The sequence below is a fragment of the Lissotriton vulgaris genome, chromosome 4_1, assembly GCF_964263255.1.
Source record: "Lissotriton vulgaris chromosome 4_1, aLisVul1.2, whole genome shotgun sequence".
In the NCBI taxonomy this organism is placed as follows: Eukaryota; Metazoa; Chordata; class Amphibia; order Caudata; family Salamandridae; genus Lissotriton; species Lissotriton vulgaris.
Window position 1 is genome coordinate 1,587,504,531 of NC_141691.1, and position 15,721 is coordinate 1,587,520,251.

Sequence of the window (15,721 nt, forward strand, 5' to 3'; positions counted from 1 at the left end):
TTGTGGTTCCTTTCCGAAACAGACTGGTACTTAAAGTGTCTCCTGTCACACTTATTTTCAAATCCAAGAAATAAGCAACTTCATTATTGATATATTATATATAAATCTTAAATTGGAAGCATTGATGTTCAAAGGCTCAATAAGTGCAGCTGCCAAATCGGTCACTTCCCTAAATCAAAAAAGATCATGAATGCATCTTATCCAAGTCACAATATGTCTCCATTTTGGGTGCCCAGATACCTATTCCTGCTTTCAGCTCATCACCAAATTGGTGTACCTTGGGGTGAAGCAGGTGCCAATAGCAGTCTCCTATTTGTGTAAGTATATCTTGTTATCAAACAGAAAGTACTTATCATTGAGACAGAACAAAATCATGGTAATCAGCATCTCGGTATGTAGTGTGTAAGTCAAGTACCTTGGATGTAAAAATTGCTTGTATACCTATGGTGTGATAGATACTCGTGTACAGTGCTCTTACGTCCAAACTGTTCCTTCAAAACTTACTAGAAAATCACGAGTATCATTTATATATGAGGACAGTGATTCCACAGAGGTACATAAGAAAAGGTCCATATACTTTGGCATATTCTTTAGGAAACTGCCTTTAGTTGAAATGATAGGTCTCACTGATGGATCCCCTTTATCTTTGTGGACTTTAGTTAACTGGTAACTGATTGGTAGAGATAGATGGTCACATTTAAAAAAAAACCAATACTCTTTAATTACGTCCTCTAGCTAGCTAATCACCGAGTAACTTAGTGTATCTCTTGTGTGCAGGAAGGTACCGCTGGCTATGTTGGACTGCATTGCAGCTTTCATCAGAAAGTTGGTGTTAGGCCTCCCTCAAATACATAGCCTAGTGTAACACCACAATGTTGCCACCTTTATCAGAAGGACGTATCAAAATGTTGTGGTCATTCTCCAATGCTCTTAATGCCTACCATTGAGCACCAACTCAAATTCCCATTCACCCTGAATTGCTTTCTATGTAGTGTTTTCAAATCCCTCACTAAGGCATCCTGAAAAACATCAATTGTATCAGTGCAAGACAGAGGGACATAGGTAGATTTGACTTTGGAGCTTCTTGGCCTGCATCTATCTAGAACAATATAATTGTTCAAAGTAGTAGGATCACTAGTGTCAAAACCACAATCATGGGAAACTTCCATCAGAATATCCAGGTGTGTGCTCCGACTAAGTTAGGGGTACAAAAGGGGGTGGTGATGGACTAAACCCAGATCTTTTGACTGGGTGTGAGTGTTTGATTGATTCAGATGCTCCGTCCATCACCACCCCCTTTTGTACCGACTAAGTTAGGTACATCACCCGTCTTTTTACGTTTGCCTTGCTTTAAATCACAATGCTTTCTTAAGTTCAATTTGTGTGAAAACTTAAATGGTCTATTTTTACATCATAATAATGATACCTCTTAGTTGCGAATGTTCTATCTCTTGGCAAAGGTTAGAAGTTGATCTGACTCATAGCCATTGTATTCCCTCAATTTGTTTTGCTGGTTTTTGGTCCTTATTTCGGTTTCATACTCATCCAGCCTATTGAATGTAGCATCTTTTAATTCATCAACTTCTTGCTGGTCAGTCAATTTGCTGAGCTTCTCCAAAATCAATTAATACCATTTATCAACTTCTCTTTTAGCATACCATTTATCCAACATAAAGGTGTCAGAGTTGTTGTAAGACAGTATAATGAAGATCCTCAGACACATGGGAATTCTCTGTACATCTTCATACTGTTGAAATGATGTTGATTCCCACCACTTGTTAAGCTCTTTCTTTGGGAGTCTCTCCAACGTTTGTACGTCCCTTTCTGTCAGTAGGAAAAACTTGTGTTTTACCTTGGGCTTCTATGCATTCCGCAAGTAGAGATTAAGCAGTCCTCTTCCCTCTGGGCCTTGCTTCCTTCCCCCATATTCACAAATACAGGTTACATAGCTTGCATCTACAGTCACTCAAACATATCGCTGAGTGCTCACCTGTTTCCCACAGTGTAGCTTAGCTTACCCAATCAGTACTCTCTCTAAGCTCTGCGTCCTCGGAAACACTGGGCGGGGTTTCCCGGGGAATGCTGTGAACTTTCTGTCAGCCTCAACAGAATACGGCTGGTTCTTTGGGAGATGTGTCATAAGACTGGTTCAAAAACAGAAATCGCAGCAATAACTCCCCCCCCCTCCTCCCCCTCCCCCCCCAAAAAAGTGCCATCCCGCAGACCCACTCAGCGGTGGTGGTACCACCCCGTAGAGTGAAATCAGGATTGTAGATCCAAATCCCGGTGTCCGCAAAGTCAAAGAAACTGCAGTGCACTCACAGTAGTGTAAACAGTGAGGTTTATTAGGTGCAGGGATGCGTAGCACCCTACACATTTCGGCTTATCCCCTTGTTTACAGGTGCCAGCTATCCTGGAAACAATCCATTTAAATGCAAGAGTGAAAATACAAAAGAAAACAGCAAAAGACAAAGAACAGGTAATGTTGTGAGTGCTACCATCTAGAACAAGTCACATATCAATATATTCTACATGCAAAGTAAATAGAGTTCACAATATGAAAATACCAACTACATGAAGACAGGTGAAACTGTATCGAATAACCCATGAATGAATTTTTGCAAACTGAATATTGTCAGCAACAATGCTGTAGGTAGTGAATTGTTGGCTAAGGAAAGTGTCATCTTAATGGTGTTGAACCCAGTATTAAGCAACTCTAGCTGCACATAACATAAAAGGACGGGTGTATATACTTAATTCCACACATGTATGTTTAGTTTGGGCAGATCAGGTTATTAAGGTACCTTTCCGTTCCAGAAAGCTTAGTTCTGTGGCTTTAACTGCATGACACCTCCAGAAGTGACTCAATACGTTCCCAGTGCCCATCTCTAACTCTTATTATTGTCAACAACACAAGATGATCATGCTTCTAGATCTGGGACCTCCTAGAGAAAATGGGTACAATACTTAACCTGTAAGAAATACAAAAAAATGTGTGTATGGAATTTTATTTATTGATTAGCTACGATCTAGAGAAATTATGTTTACTTTTAAAAACACAGGTGCTAAGAGAGTCTAACTTGCGGGGGGCGTGGCCAACAGCATGCCGAGCTAGACGTGTAGCTCGGGAGCTCCCGGCCGGCCAACACAAAATCCGACTTAAAACACAGCCACGACGCACTGAAATAAAAGTAGCGTGTAGCGGACCGCCTAGAGACTGTCGTGCAGGGCGGACGGAGGCTCCAACAACCTCGGAGCCCGAGAAACGGGAGTTTGACCGGCGGCTGTGGGGAGACCCAAGAAGGCAACATGGCGGCCGCGCTCTGAAACCGGTGTCCGAAGAGCGGTGGACGGCGGGTTGCTGCATTGACCCTTGAGCCTGGGCAGGAGCCGATCGGCGCCACAGTGAGATCGGCGCAACGTGAGACAGCTCAGAGGAACGGAGACCCCCCGGTAGGGTGAGGCGCCAGAGCCCAGAGACCGCTACACCAACATGGCGGACTGACCAGGCGCCCGGTCCCGGCAGACCCGAAGGTATTAGAGGCTTCAACGGGGGTCGCGGAGCCAGACAGCGGCAGGCGGAGTGATTGGGGTGCCCACTGGGGGTGAAACACACAGGACTGAGTGAGACTGGAGGCGCGCTGACCCCTAAAGCAAGCGCCGGCATCGAGGACAACTGCACCAAGATGGCGGTGTGACCCGGTGCAGCAACAACCGGCGGGGAGATTCTGCAGTGGGCCCATAAAAGGTACCGAGACTCCGCGGCGGGAGGGGGACTCCAGCACTAGCCCCCTACACCAGCAGATAAATAAAACAATCCCAACGGCGGGTGTGGGACACCCCCTCCGATCCCATCGGCAGAACTGCACCAAGATGGCGGTAGCGGAGCTCCGCAGATGAGCGGACACACGTGGAGGGAGGGCTTGGCCTGCTTGAATATAACGCATCCCAGGGAGCAGTGACCTGCCAAAGCCAGAGCTGAGGCGACACACCGCCGGCCCCTGTCCCATTGACCACCACAACGACCTGCCGGCTAGACAGGACATGACGGGAAGCAGAGGCAGCGGGTTGACGACATCCACATACGTGCCCGCAACGGTGGAGGGGCAGACGGACTTGGTAGGGGTGATCGACGGTGGGGGAGACCCCACGGGTGAAGGAGGAAGGTACGGCCCATGAACAAGCAACGGGAGACACCCGAGTGAGCCCCAGACACAACATTGTGATTAACTTTGTTTATTTATTGGTGACTTGTAGTTCATAGCGCTCGCTGCACTGTGATTAACTTTGTTTATTTGTGACCTGTAGTTCATTGCGCGATATCCCCCGGCGCCCTGCTCTGCTCCCCCCTCCATTTTGTTGCTGTTGTTCTTGTGCTCCATTTGCGGTCACTTGAGCCCGCCCCGCCTCCCAGCTGAGCCGCCCTCGCCCCTCCCCCTTCCCACTATCCATATATGACCGTCACAATCGCGCGCAGCGGTCACGCGCAGCGATCACGCCCCAGCCGCGCCGAAGGTGCGCCAAAGGTAAGCCCGCCTACGCCCGTCCGCGCCTGGACCGCGCACAGCGCCAGAACCCCATGTCCTCGTAATGCCCACCCCTCCCGCATTACCTACGATGCCACCACCCTCCTAGCCCTTAACCCTGGCCGCTCCCCCATCTGCGTCCAAGCCGCTCCCGGACACACCCATGGACCCTTCTCTTGCAACTCCTGCAAGTTCGACGGCACCAAGAACAACTCCTCATCTACGAACACACAACAGACATCCGATCCCAACCACCTACAATGCATCCTGCTCAACACCCGCTCGGTCCACAGACACGCCATTGACCTCTGGAATCTACTCAACACCATCTCTCCGGACGTCGCCTTCCTAACAGAAACATGGATGAATGCCTCTTCAGACCCAGACATCACCATTGCCATCCCGGAAGGATATAAGATCATTCGCAAGGACCGCACCGGCCACACAGGAGGAGGCATCGCTATCGTCCATAAGAAATCCATCCGCATCTCTACCAGCTCAGACGTCAATCTCGCCAACTCTGAACACCTTCACTTCCAGATCCACATCGACCCCAAGACCACACTCAGAGGCACCCTCCTTTACAGACCACCAGGACCCCGCGCACAATTTAGTGAAGACATCACGGACTTCATCACTCCACACGCGCTCCCCTCCGAGGACTACATCCTTTTGGGAGACCTCAACTTTCACCTTGAAAAGAACAACGACCGCAACACCACCACCCTTTTGGACAACCTCGCAAACCTCGGACTTAAACAACTTGTCACTACCCCCACCCACATCGCAGGTCACACACTCGACCCTATCTTCACCTCCAGCAAGCATGTTTCCTTCAGCCACACCACAGCCCTCCTCTGGACTGACCACAGCTGCGTTCACTTCACCTACAACAAGCCCACATCCAACAACCACCCCCAACCCACCCTGCAAAGAAACTGGAACAAAATCACCATCGACCAGATCTCCTCATCGCTTCTTCAAAAGCCCCCCGCCCACTCCTCAAACCCAGACCAAGCAGCCACCAACCTCACCCAATGGTTATCCAACAGCGCCGACATCCTAGCACCACTGAAAAAAATGACATATTAAACCAGGCAGCAAGAAGGCCTCCTGGTTCAACGATGACCTCAAGAAATCCAAGAAACTCTGTCGCTCCCTCGAGAAGGCCTGGAAAAAAGACCCAACCACCAGCACCAAGGACGCCTTCAAAAACGCCACCCGCATACACCACCAACTAATCCGAAATGCCAAGAAAGCAGCCTTAAAGGACCGTCTAGATAACAACGCACACAACAGCAAGGAATTATTCAACATCGTCAAGGAATTTACCAACCCCTCAGCCAACTCCAACGACATCACCCCCTCTCAAGCCCTCTGCGACTCCCTAGCCTCATTCTTCCACAGCAAAATTGCAGACATCCACAACAGCTTCAACAACCAACCCGGAGACCAACCCACCCAACCCCCTGCAGGACCCCCACCCCCCCTGAACATCCTCAATGACTGGAAGCCAATCTCCACTGAGGACACCATCCGTCTGATGAACTCTATCCACTCAGGATCCCCCACAGACCCTTGCCCTCACCACATCTTTAACAAAGCAGACTCCATTATTGCACCGCACCTCCGAGACGTCATCAACTGCTCCCTCAACTCCGCAACCTTCCCGGAAATCTGGAAACATGCCGAACTCAGCGCCCTCCTGAAGAAACCCACAGCTGACCCCACCGAACTCAAAAACTATCGCCCTATCTCACTCCTTCCATTCCCGGCCAAAGTCATCGAGAAAGCTGTCAACAACCAGCTCGCCGCATTCCTCGAAACCAACAAATCCCTCGACTCCTCACAATCCGGCTTCCGAGCCAAACACAGCACTGAGACCGCACTCATCGCAGCAACAGACGACATTCGTACTCTACTGGACAATGGAGACACAGTCGCCCTCATCCTCCTCGACCTCTCCGCAGCCTTCGACACAGTCTGCCATAGCACCCTTCTACTCTGTTACCAGGGGGGTTTTGTCCAAATGATGTGGCCGGGTAGGACAATTATAATTATAAAGAAGAAGAAGACCCGGTCACTCGTTTATTGGTTCTGCTCAATTTTTATTTAGGGCAGAATCTTGCACTCAGGTATTAAATCCTTATGTGCAACATATATATTTTTTTTAGAAAATTCAGAAAAAGTAAATGCAATGATTTTTACAAATACTATAACTGTCCGAAGAATTACTTGCTGTCCTGCACTGGGACACATATATTTACAAACTCAAATTACACATCACTTAGAAAAACACAAAAAAGAATTACACATTTAGATAATTTCCACAAAACAAACATTTGAGAAATAATGAATCATTAAGGTTGGAAGTACCCTGTCCACATACTTTCTATCAGGCCACTAAAGCTGAGTATTTTTTTCTTTTTCTTTTGGCCTGATAGCGCAAGAGGCCACTAGTGCAATCAATGTTCAATGTATTTATCCAAACACAAGAGCCTTATGCGCTGAAAAAACATTCGGACTTAAGACGAATGAGAGTCAAGAGCCTGTAAGCCGACGCGTTTCTGAGCCTGTCTGTGTACTTGGCAGGCTCGTCTTCAGGGCTTCGGGGCTGGGTACCTACATGAATACAAGTATAGGGCATGATAAGTTTTTTACCCTCTTTTATGCTTCACCAAAAGCTGTTCAACTGACGGTATTATTACCTTTATTGTTGTGCAGTCTCTATTATCTGATCATCAGATCGATTTCTTTTAGGGGACTCCTTAGATTCTGTAAAGGAAACAATAACGTGGTATGTTTCCCAAGGTTCTTATCTTTACATTAATTGTTGGATCTCATCGTGTTTTGCACTCACGTGTTTTACAGCCGGGACGTATTCGAGCAGGTTGCCGATCTCCCTTGTGAGCGGTAATTGACGTTGGCGCTATAAAGTCAACAGGAACTTTTTTAGCACTATGACATTATCCTGTTTATCAGTACAAACATCTTAACGCTATGAAACTGACAGCGGGTCAATCGGCACTTACTTTGTGTGTGTTCAGTGGGCGCGGAGCGCCGTATTTCTTTGTGTTGGGACGCCACCTTTTGTTGGTTTGTACCCCTCGGCGCTGTAAGTTTAAGCGGATGGGGTATTTTAGTGACTCTTAGTATGAAGTTTTCGCTATTGTAAACGTTCAGTTTCCACAAAACAAAAAGAAGGCACCTACTTGCACGATGTAGACGTCGAGCCTATGTTGGAGGGGGCGTTGCTCGGTTTCAAGTTTGTTTACGATGAATGCGGTTAGCGCTGCAATCAATTATTAAAGCGGAGGTTTAGGATTACGATTTTCACAAATGTTGAAACATTTATTATTTAGCGCCTGTGCTCGTTTACCTGTGAATGAGTCGCTAGACACGGCTGTTTACTCCAGAGTTCCTCAAATGTGAGAAAGGCTGAAAAAACGCGAGGGTTTGGTGTTTTTTTATATCACACAGTGCTTCTGGGACATGTAGTCCCAGAATTTCAGGATTGATTATTGAGAGGTGGTCTGTGCCGCCTACGGCCCAGTTATTGGTTTTGGCTTTCTGTATGTTCATTCAGTCCATCATTCACGCAGTCATATTTCAGGATTAGATATGCCTCCCTTTTTGCCAATAATGCTTCTACACTGCCTCCTCTTGCAGGGACTTGAATCTTTGATAATACTGACCACTTTAATTCTTTCTCAGTGTGGCCAAAATCAATGCAATGTTGGACCATTGGGGCATTTAAGACTTTTTGTTTGATCCTAGATCTGTGTTGGGTCAATCTTTGTGACAGTGTTTGTGTAGTTTTCCCTATGTAAAGTTTGTCACAAGGACAAATGATTACATAGACCACATTCTTGCTCTTACAGTTTGTGAATTCCACGTGGGACCATTTAACAGTATGATGTTCAAATGTGGTGCCTTCAATGGTATTTGTGCACGAGATGCAATTACCACACTTGTGGTGTCCTTTGACCGGGTCTAATTTCCACAATGTGGGTAAGTCGCTTTTTGGTCTCTGGGTACCCAAATCCGCTCGAATTATTTGTTGCCCTATGCTCTTACTCTTTTTCAGGGCAAATAAAGGTTTTGGAAACGGTATGGCAAGGTTGGATAACAAGTGCCAATTTTTCAGTACTATGGCCTTGAATTTATTGGTTAGTGGTCCATACGTGGTTACACAGACTAGCTGTTCCAACGGTTTCTTGTCCTTCTTTGTCAACAGTGCTTCCCTTGGTGTGAACCATGCTCGTTTGGTGGCATGTTTTAACATCTTCCTAGGATATCCCCGTCTGGACAATTGGTCACATAGTGTTTCAGCATGTATCATATAGTCCTCTTTCCTTGAGCAATTACGTCTGATTCGTAATAGTTGGCTATACGGTAAGTTTGCTTTCAAACTTTTGGGGTGGAAGCTATCGTAGTGTAGAATTGAGTTTTTATCAGTTTGTTTGCGGTGAAGGGTGGTTGCTAATTCTCCTTCCTGATGGAATACCTCTACATCAAGGAAAGTTAAGCGGGTGTTACTGCTATTCATACTGAACTTTATATCAGGGTGTCTGTTGTTCAGCCACTCATGGAACTCTTTTAGTTGTTCCTCAGTTCCTCTCCACTGACACCAGATGTCATCGATATAGCGATACCATCTTGAGATGTGTATGCTATAAGGATTTTGATGGTAAATGAAGCGCTCTTCATACAGTGCCATGAAGAGCACCGCCATTTCTGGGGCATAAGGACACCCCATGGCGGTGCCCTTCACTTGCATGTAGAAGGTGTCCATGAATCTGAAGTAGTTGCGTTTGAGTGCCAGGCTTGCCAATTCAATAATAAATTGAGTTGGAACTCTATGGGGTCTCGGCCGGGTTTCAAGAAAAAATTCAATAGCTTCTAATCCCTTCTACAGCGCCTCAAAAACATCGGAATCCAAGGAAAAGCACTGAAATGGATCACCTCGTTCCTCTCCGGAAGAACCCAGAGAGTTCGCCTTCCACCATTCAAGTCAGAGGCTACTGAAGTCATCTGCGGCGTACCTCAAGGGTCCTCACTCAGTCCCACCCTCTTCAACGTTTACATGAGCCCCCTCGCGGCCATCGCACGCCAACATAACCTCAACATCATCTCCTACGCCGACGACACTCAACTGATCCTATCACTCACCAGAGACCCTAACACGGCCAAAACCAACCTGCACGAAGGAATGAAAGAAGTAGCCGAATGGATGAAGCACAGCCGTCTGAAACTGAACTCAGACAAAACAGAAGTCCTCATCTTAGGTACCTCCCCCTCCGCCTGGGACGACTCTTGGTGGCCAGAGGCCCTTGGAAAAGCACCCATCCCGACGGACCACGCACGAAACCTGGGCGTCATCCTGGATTCCTCACTCTCGATGAACAGACAAGTCAACGCCGTTTCTTCATCTTGCTTCAACATTCTTCGCATGCTCAAAAAAACATTTAGCTGGATCCCTACCGAAACTAGAAAAACAGTCACCCACGCTCTGGTCACGAGCCGACTGGACTACGGAAACACCCTCTACGCCGGCACCACCGCAAAACTCCAGAAAAAACTACAACGCATCCAGAACGCCTCAGCCAGGCTCATATTAGACATCCCGCGTAAAGAACACATCTCTGACCACCTGAAAAACCTCCACTGGCTCCCCGTCAATAAGAGGATCACTTTCCGCCTCCTAACCCACGCACACAAAGCACTCTACGAAATCGGACCCGAATGCCTCAACACACGACTATCCTTCTACACCCCCTCCCGCCAACTACGATCCTCCAACCAAGCCCTTGCCACTGTACCTCGCATCAACAAAACCACCATGGGAGGTAGATCCTTCTCCTACCTAGCAGCTAAAACCTGGAACTCACTTCCCACTCACCTTCGCCTTACTCAGAACCATCTAGCATTTAGAAAGCAACTCAAAACGTGGATATTCGACAAGTAACTCCCCACCTTTCTTCAAGCGCCTTGAGACCCTCTGGGTATGTAGCGCGCTATACAAATCTTTTGACTTGACTTGACTGGTGGCACAGGCAGCTGGAACCGAGGCAGCACCTTGCGGGCTCACGTACAGGCAGAAGCCACTGTTGAGAGGTGGATGGACCCGGTGGCGGCGTTTAACGGCGGGGAGAGCCGGCAGGCAGCATACGGAGATACAGAGCCTAAATTGACCGTGGGAAACGTCGGACTAGGTCCCTGAAATAACAGCGCATGTGTTGCTCCCCCCAGGCAAAGACCACGCATAGCGAGCGGCGGTAGTGCTCCGCCAACAACCGGAGGCACGTGGAGGAGGAGTCCGGCCGGACTGGGTGTTGCACGACCCATAGCAGACAGAGCTGAGGCGGCACAGCGCCTGCCCCCCGCAACGCAACCCGCACTATTGAGAGGGCGAGTGAAAGGTGAACGTAGGGGCTGGAACCCGGGAGACAAACCGGACATACCCAGAGCTCGGTGAGACCAGGCGGAGGACCTCCACGACTGCTCTACCAGAGCGAGATACGCACGGCCACGGTCGGACATAGACCCACGCCTGCAACCATGGGGAAAAAGGACCCACCGCCCAAACCATCGCAAAAAGGCCCCATGGATAGTTTCGCAGCACCACGACAGGCCAAGGGGAACCAGGACCTATCGGCGGAAGGGCACATAGACGCAGGAACACTGCTCGCGGCAATCCAGGCTTCGAGAACAGATATTCAAGAATCACGGGCGGGACTCGAAGTGAAAATCAGAGAGGTGGGATCTGAGGTCACCCTCCTGCACCAGGATTTCAGGAACCTCTCAGCCAGAGTAACGGAGACAGAATCGCGAATTGGGGAGGCCGAGGACTCGATTACAACGATTCGGAAAGACATGGGGGAACTCCAAGCATCACACAGACAGCTGCTATGGAAGGTTGATGATGCCGAAAATAGGGCGCGTCGCAACAACCTACGATTCGTAGGATTTAGGGAAGGAATTGAAGGGAACAACATGGCGGCGTTCCTGCACACATGGCTCAAAGAGACTTTCCCGGAGGCACAATTCTCGGCATGCTTTGTAATTGAAAGAGCCCACAGAGAACTGCTGGCGAAACCCCCGGAGGGCGCGAGACCAAGGCCTGTGATAGCACGTTTCCTCAACTTCGCGGATAGGGACTTGATTCTACGGGAAGCACGGAAGCTCGGCGTCATAAGGCTAGAAAACACACATATCATGATCTTCCCGGAATATAGCCAGGAGGTACAGAAGCAGAGACGGTCCTTTGATTCAGTGAAAACTAAGCTCAGATCTATGAACATCACCTACATGCTGCTCTTCCCGGCAAAACTTAAAGTCATCTACAAAGAAAAAGCTATTTTCTTTAATCACCCGGAGGAGGCATGGCAATGGCTCGAAGAGAGACCGATCCTCAACGGCAGGGAAGCAGCGGGGCGAGAGGAACTGGACAGAACTGTACGAGAAAGGACACAATGGAGCCTCCCAAAACCGCAAAGGCGAAAATCCAGGAGGATATACTCTCGTGCCTCAGGAACCCCATATCAAGCACGCACAGCGACGGGAAGTAGGAGGGGGAGGTCGGAGTCACCAGGAGTCTCCGGTACGGCAGACCCGCTACTACAGGGGACGCACAAACTGACCTGTTCGGAAGGGGATGGCGAGGATGAGGCCGAACCTAGAGACTCGGAAGCGGAGGATGATGAAAGAGACACTCATCAGAGCTCCATCCACCCCTTAGTGACTGTGATACGAGACATGGAACAAGAATACTCCGACAAATTTAGTGGGTCAGAAACAGCTACACAAGACTCCCACTCTTAAAAACTGCTGAAGTGGACCAGATCAGAAGTCCGCCGGGGCACACGGCAGCACTCAAGTTGTCACTACCCCTTTTTGTTTTCCTTTACTCTTATATTCTTATTCTTTTTGGGAAGTTGTTAACAGTTTTAAATCTTCTTCAAGTTTCAAAGTTGTGGCCAAGGTTACGCCTGGGAGTGCAGCCCGGCTGCACGGTTATATCGCATCCTGCTGAGGCGGGAACAGTGTGACATAACTAAATAGTGGGCGGGTGAGGGCGGGCGACGGACCAACTCCTACTGAAAGCTCGGTCCTCGGAGGGGATGAGTCTGGATGGGGAAGGAGATGGGGAGGGGAGGATCAATGGGGGGAATAGTTACACAAGTTGGGGTTGGAGGGGAGGCGGGGGGGGGGGGGCAGCCACAATCAGATGGATTGCAGCACCACCACTGGCGTCCAGCACAGACGCGAACAGAACACGAGCACCACCCCACACCATGGCAGGTACACTGACTACACCACTACAGGAAGGCAGGGGGTATCGATCCTCACATGGAATGTGAATGGCCTGAGTTCTAGAATAAAGAGGGGACTAGTGAACGAATACATTAAGAGGGTGGCGCCGGACTTTGCCCTCTTGCAGGAGACACACCTCAGAGGCGAAATATGTACATTCATAGCAAGAGGGAGGTATGCGGTCCTAGCACACGCTGGGTATACCCAAGATTCAAGAGGAGCTGCTATACTGATAAACAAAGCATTCCCATTTAAAAGAACACGTACTTGGAGCGACCCACAAGGGACCTATGCAGGTGTACAGGGAGTGTGGAGGAGGCAAAGATACACAGTACTCTCAGTCTATGCCCCACCGAAACTACAGGCGCGCACATACAAGGCGATAGCTGCGATCCTCATAGACACGGCCGATACAATACAAATAGTGGGAGGCGACTTTAATGACGTTATGTCAGAAGAGCTAAACCGCACGGGGCCAACACGTCGGGGAGGGGCGGAGACAACACTATCACAACACATGGCACACCTGGGTCTCACAGACGTATGGAGATGGCGACACCCTACCCAAAAGGAATACTCCTTCTACTCTGGGGCACATAGAGTGTTCTCGAGACTGGACTATATTTTCATGGCTAGGCAATATCTCACTACTGGAGACGAGGTGGCATATAAGGCAAGGGGTATCTCGGACCACTCGCCATTATACGCAAAGGTGGGGGCAGACAAAGGAAGGACGGGCTCAGAATGGCGACTGGCAGCCTGGGATCTCCAGAAACCAGAAATGATAAGAGGACTCAGGGCTGACGTCAAAGTCTACGTGGCAGAAAATGAAGGCACGGTTGCTTCCGGAGTAACCTTTTGGGAGGCCATGAAAACGGTTCTGAGAGACAGGGCACAGAGTAGGCTACGGGAAGACCGTAGGAAACAACAGGCAGAGATAGCGGAACTGGAGGCCAAAATATTACATTTAGAGGGGGAATACCAGACACGCAAGGACGACGATATTCTACGGCACTTGCTAGACAAGCAACGGGAATATAGAGAGATAGCCTCGAACGAAGCGCGGACGCAATCACTGGCCACCCTGCATCGGCTCTACGATGTGGGCGACAAATCAGGCAAGCTCCTAGCCTGGCTGAGCAGGAAGGAGAGGGCAGCCAGATAGGTGGAACAGATTAGGCGGTCAGATGAAGTCCTGGTGTGCACCGAACAAGAGATAGCCGACACCTTTGCGTCACACTATGAAGGCTTTTATGCGGCAAGGGACCTCGGGACGGCTGAGGATGCACTACAATACATGGAGGGAGTAGATCTACCTGTACTAGCCACTGAATCCAGCTTGGCACTGGAGACAGACATCTCACTCGACGAGATCTCTGAGGCCATCAATAAGCTCAAAACAGGGAAAACGCCGGGACCCAATGGATTCCCTGCGGAATTTTTTAAACGCACAGCAGATCTGTTGACGCGCCACCTGAAAGCCCTCTACACTGAATCTTATCAGGAAGGACGCCTCCCACCCGACCTCGCTTTGGCCACCATTGTGCCAATTCACAAAAAGGGCAAACCTACTGACGAATGTGCTTCGTATCGCCCCATTTCACTCCTTAACATTGAGGTGAAGATATTGGCAACGGTATTGGCGACGCGCCTGAGGTCGGTGATTCCAGATCTCATACACCAATCCGGATTCTTGCCAGACAGAGCGACTAAACTAAATTTAAGACACACACACAATTGGTTGCAGGAAGTCAAAGATAGAGAGGAACCCCACTGGTTTCTATCCTTGGACGCAGAAAAAGCGTTCGACGCTGTACACTGGCCATTTCTTTTGGCAACACTGCAACGGTTCGGCCTAGGCCCAAAATTTCAGGGGTGGATAGAGCTACTGTATACAGCTCCGAAAGCACGTGTTCGAGTCAATGGCAGACTGTCAAGAGAATTCCGGGTGTCCAGAGGCACGAGACAGGGGTGCCCACTGTCCCCCCTACTATTCACGCTCACGATTGAGGTCTTGGCCGCCAAGGTTAGACAAAACCCCGGAATCCACGGCTTCTCTGGGGGGGCGTCTAGGGAAACACAGGAAAAAATATCGTTGTATGCAGACGATGTGCTGCTGTACATAACGGAACCAGAGGTTTCGGTCCTGGAGTTATTCAGGGAACTGGAGGGCTTTGGCCCATGAGCGGGTCATACCATCAACTGGAACAAATCAGTACTCTACGATCCACAAGGGGCCGATAGGTGGGGGACCCTGCCTGACCAACTACTCACCACTACAGAGGGGTTTCAATACTTGGGGGTCTATGTTACGCTAGACAGGGCGCTCTCATTCAACAGAAATGTAGAGCGAGTCATGACCGAAGCGGTAGAGGACATGAATAGATGGAGGCAACTGCCGCTCACCCTGCTAGGAAGGGCAGCAATGTACAAAATGATTACCCTCCCCAAGTTCCTCTATGCACTCCAAAACGAGTACTACCCACTCCCGGCCACCACGCTACCCAAAGTCCACGCGGACCTACGTTCCTTTCTGTGGTTGGGGAAACAGCCATGTATTGCCCTTCAGACGCTCCAACGACACCAGTACAATGGGGGGATTTCCCTGCCTAATCTAGAAGATACTACTGGGCGGAACACCTGACGAGTGGATCCATGCCCCGGCCGACCACCCGACATACGCACTGGAACGGCAGAAGCTGTCACCCCACAACGTGTACCACTATCTCTATGGGGGAAAGATACGGAGGTCGCTCCTACCGGCGACACTGCTCACACTACGGGCTTGGACGCGAGCGACAAAACGTATGGGGTGGGATGGGAGACCAACTAGACAGACGCCGCTGTGGCATTGCCATTGGCTGACGGAATAAAAAAAC

At 49.3% G+C, this 15,721-nt stretch overlaps 1 protein-coding gene across 3 annotated transcripts in view; it reads left to right on the forward strand.

Moving 5' to 3' along the window:
• SGK3 (serum/glucocorticoid regulated kinase family member 3) overlaps window positions 1–15,721 on the forward strand; it is a 652,786-nt gene that overhangs the window by 142,832 nt on the left and 494,233 nt on the right. Inside the window, exon 1 of one of the 3 annotated variants that reach the window (XM_086965821.1) lies at window positions 2,407–2,479. The exons of the other annotated variants lie outside the window; for them this stretch is intronic. The gene's annotated coding sequence lies outside the window, so the exon portion shown is untranslated. Of the gene's footprint in view, window positions 1–2,406; window positions 2,480–15,721 lie in introns of those variants that run through there. 3 annotated transcript variants of the gene reach the window in all.